The sequence below is a fragment of the Quercus suber genome, unplaced genomic scaffold (assembly GCF_002906115.3).
Source record: "Quercus suber isolate HL8 unplaced genomic scaffold, Cork oak 2.0 scaffold_82, whole genome shotgun sequence".
NCBI classification, from domain to species: domain Eukaryota; kingdom Viridiplantae; phylum Streptophyta; class Magnoliopsida; order Fagales; family Fagaceae; genus Quercus; species Quercus suber.
This window is the reverse complement of record NW_027069547.1, coordinates 277,219-281,582: the sequence shown is the minus strand read 5'-3', so window position 1 is coordinate 281,582 and position 4,364 is coordinate 277,219. Positions and strand designations below refer to the sequence as shown.

The 4,364-nt window shown below is 37.6% G+C and overlaps 1 long non-coding RNA gene across 1 annotated transcript; it reads right to left on the bottom strand.

The window, feature by feature from the left end:
* Positions 1 to 2,115: 2,115 nt before the first annotated feature.
* Positions 2,116 to 2,555, bottom strand: LOC136067710 (uncharacterized). Its single transcript, XR_010629121.1, has 2 exons — positions 2,417 to 2,555; positions 2,116 to 2,186 (listed from the first exon to the last, which is right to left on the bottom strand). It is a non-coding gene; the product is annotated as an uncharacterized LOC136067710 (long non-coding RNA).
* Positions 2,556 to 4,364: the final 1,809 nt, after the last annotated feature.

Below are 4,364 nucleotides of genomic sequence, written 5' to 3'. Positions count from 1 at the left end.
CATTAAGATGTGTTGGAGATGTCATAACTAAGATAGGCATAATGAGTTTATTTAGTAAACACATGTCAAGCCTAGAAATGAGTTTAGGCTGAACTTGTTGTATATCAAGCCTTATAACTCATGAGCTTGTTCAAGAACAAATTTTTTTTTCTTAAGCTTAGTTGGTTTATTAAACAAGTTTAAAACTTAGGCTCAAACTTAATTTATTTATAAACAAACAAACATAAATGAACTTTTCATTGAAGCAAAAGTTGCTTATGAACACGCTCATTTACAATCTAAACAGAGTCAATAATTTTTTTTTTTTTAAACCAATTCAGATTTACTCTCTCTCTCTCTCAATTAGATTTCTCTATTTTTCATCATTCATTCATAGTTCTTTGGATTATGGTCATGCTATTTCATCTCCTTATTTCTATTTGTGTTCTTTGGATTTATGGTGTACTACTCTTTGGGCTTATAAATATGTTTTTCAGACTTTAGAGTTCAATGTTTGATCTCTATATTTCAGTCGAAATCGTAGCCAATTGTTGTCTACTTGGGCCTAATCCGACTTGACTCATGGTTATTTATAGTTGGGGGCACGTCTAGAACTTCTCCACCCGATCTGATCAAGTTAGTTGCAGGTTGGGCACGAGCCTAATCCGAACCGACCTGTAGATACACCTGCCTACGTAATATGACCAATATCTTATTTTAAGAAAAGTGAGAGTGAAAGAACAAAGAGACAGGCTACACTTATTAAAGATACAATTCATTAGAACATTGCTTATTACTTTTAATTCTGACATAGATGATTGTAGTAATGCTTTTCAAATAAGGATCACGATTCTTGCTTCCATTCTCTTTTTCTTTATGGGATGTATAAGCGGAAGAAAACCAAACAAGGTACCGATCATTACAAGCAAAGTATAGCATGTTGAAAATATACACGAATTCCTATGCGAAAAATAAATAGAAAAATAACACACAAAGGCAATCACTAGGGGTGTCCAGGCAAACCGGCGACCCGCTCAACCCGTCCGACCCGCCGCCGTCAGACCCGCCCCCACCCAATCCGAAGACTCAAGCGGTCGGACGCGGTTTCCGACTATGCTAACCCGACACCCAGCGGGTCGATCATCGGTTTTTCAATTCAAAAACCGTGAAACTTGACCCAAACCGAAGTCCATTCAATATCCGGCCATTTTTTCCAGATTCCGGCCGTTTTTCCAGATTCCAGCATTTTTTCCCAGATTCCTGCTATTTTTTCCAAATTCCGACTACTTTTCCAGATTCCGCCACCGTCCGACCCGCCCCCACCCGATCCGAAGACTCAAGCGGTCGGACGCGGTTTCCAACTATGCTAACCCGACACCCAGCGGGTCGATTATCGGTTTTTCAATTCAAAAACCGTGAAACTTGACCCAAACCGAAGTCCATTCAATATCCGGCCATTTTTTCCAGATTCCGGCCGTTTCTCCAGATTCCGGCCCCTTTTTCACTTAAATCCGTCGATTTCTGGCACAATAAACACCGGATCTGGCCGAACCAGTGATTTCTCATCACGATTTGGCAGAAATCTCGCCGAATCCATCGGGATCTCACCGGATCTTGGATGGATCTAGCAAGATCTCGCCAGATCTGGCGAGATCTCGCCGCATTTCGAAGGATTCCAGTGAGATCGGTTTCACCTGAAACCGACCACCACCAGCCGGCAACCCGAACCGACGAATCCTTTACTGTTACGGGTCGGTTGCTAGTTGAAAAACCACCCACCCGAACTGTTACAGGTCGGTTGCGGGTTGGGCAAAAACCCGACCCGCCCACCCATGGACAGCCCTAGCAATCACACAAACACGGGAATTTATGTATTTTAGTAATTTGCTTACTCTCACATAATTGTAATATTTTCACTATTTTAAATAAAAATACAAAATGCGATAGTATAGTTTTTCTCTATCAAAATAATGCAACCAACTCTAAAAAAATCTCTCCCATTAAAATTGTAATATTTTTATATCAGAATAAGATCTAAATCCAGAGCAAACACAAATTAAACTCCACATAGACCAATATAGTAAGAATAGAATAAAGCTAAAAATGAGAAAAAGGAATTATAAAAGGTCTTACGTACCTCGGATTATAATTTATCAATGAAGCAGGAACAAGTTGTTTTCCGCTACCTCCACCGGACTGTAGAGCAACTGAATAAAGGACGGTCAATTTGGTGAATGAGAATAAACGCGAAGGGCAGAAAATATATACCGTAACTTAGAAAATTTGTTGGGGTCCTAGCTCCTAGGAGACCACATTCCATTTCTCTTTTTTTTTTTTCTCTCTCTCTCTCTCTCTCTCCTTCCATCACTCATATAATAAATAAAAATTAAACCCCTAAATCAGAGAAAATTTTAAATAAAGATACTAAACAAATTACCTCTCTCCTTCTCGTCGCAAGTTTGAAAGTTGTGTTTTTACTTTTTCTGCACCCTTTACTTACCAATGTGAATAAAACCTTCAAAGTGAAAAGTCGGAAGCGTCTAGCTTCTTTTTCTTTTTTTTTCTTTTTTTTTTTTTAAGAAATGGAGCAACAGTAACTGAGAGGATGAGAGCACGAAAGCTGCCACAAAAAAAATATTCTTGAAAAAAGTAAATTGAGGAAATGACAAATCGCAAAGGAAGTAAGATGAAACCCTTTTTTTTGTTTTAAGAAATAAGATGCAAAGTAGGAACTAGGAAGTAAGAAATGTATCACTCTTTCTTTTTTTCGTTGAAGTAGAGAAAAACAAAACGAGAGGACGACAACACACAAACTACAGCGAAAATTGGTTCAAAGGAAAACTGAAAACGAAGAGAGGATGCAATCTCTTTCAACTGGATTTCATTTCAATGAAATTGAATTTCTTTTTTCTGATACTTCCGCCTTAAACTGCAAAACAACGATTACTCACACAGATCAAACTAATGCAATACTTATGGCCACATGCGAATGAAAACGGACACACTCAAAAGGATTTCGAAAATGACGAAGACACGATGTAAACAGATATGTGTTGTGAATTCAAGCATGCGAGGATGTGTCATGTGTGTATCTCTCATACAGCTATATGGAAACAATATTGTAACCACAGTGACAGATCAAAACCCATATACTCACAGATCAAAACCCACCCTACAACCATAGATTAAAAACCCAAAGCCGGAGAAATCAAAAGTTGAAACCACAAAGGAAGAGAGTAAGCTAAATACCTTAACAATCTATACCCAGTAACCCACAATGAAAAAGAGATGCTTTAGGTTCATCCAAAGTCTCAATGGCAACCAAGATTCAAGAGGTGGTGGCAACCGGATTTCTAGAGAGAGGTGGTGGCGGCTAGGATTTGGGTTTGGAAGAGAGAGTTAACTGTGAAAAGATAAGAGTGTTTACTGCAAAAACGAGAGCTGTGAAAATGTTTGTCATGTGCGGGGGGTTTTGTCCCTGAGCTAATGACCTAAAGTCTAAAGACTAAAGCCCAAGCCCAACATTCATGCAGAAGAAATTTAAGCAAATAGCCGTATGGACCGAACTTATAATTAAAAAAAAAAAAAAAAAAAAAACCGTGTAGCAAAGCAATAAGTCAACCTATATATAGGGGTGTGTCTGTGTGTTTCTCAAATAAATAAATAAATAAATAAAAAAGTCAACCTGTAAACACCAAAACCGTAGTCTCCAGAGTCCACGTACTCCACACCCTTAAAGATCGGAGAAGATGGATAATTCCGACGCTGGTGCGGTATGGTCGTTGAAGATAGGTGTTGTATTCTGATGCTAATCGAACCGCACCGAAATTTACAGAAAGAAATGACGAGTTACAGATTTTAGAAGTTTTATTTATTTATGAGGCACAGCTTATTGTGAGTGTGAGTGGCGAAAGAGATGTCAAACAATATTGAAAATGCAAAATGGGTTTACCCTTCAAGGGGCATTTGCGTCGTTTTACTGTATCTATTAACCATATAAAAACACCAATGCCCTTGCAGTACACATTTGACATTTAGTTTATTGATGTCTTTTTTATCTTTTTTTCAAGTTTTGAACCGTAACTACAGAACCAATATGGTTTGTTCAATTGGCACTGTAGTTACAGTGCTTTGGTTTCAACCTCTGCACTGTTGCTGCTTTCTTTTTCTTTTTTTCTCTACTTTTTTTTTTCGGCATAATATCATCCTGTCCACTCATTTTTTTATATATATAAAGCTGTTAGTTAACACAATAAAATTGCCACAATATTTTTGCAATTGTTAATATATTAATTCTTTAGAGGTTAAAATAAAATATCATATGAGAATCATCCACAACTAAAACTAAAAGTATTATGAAAAAAGAAGTGCTACATCCACTTTTA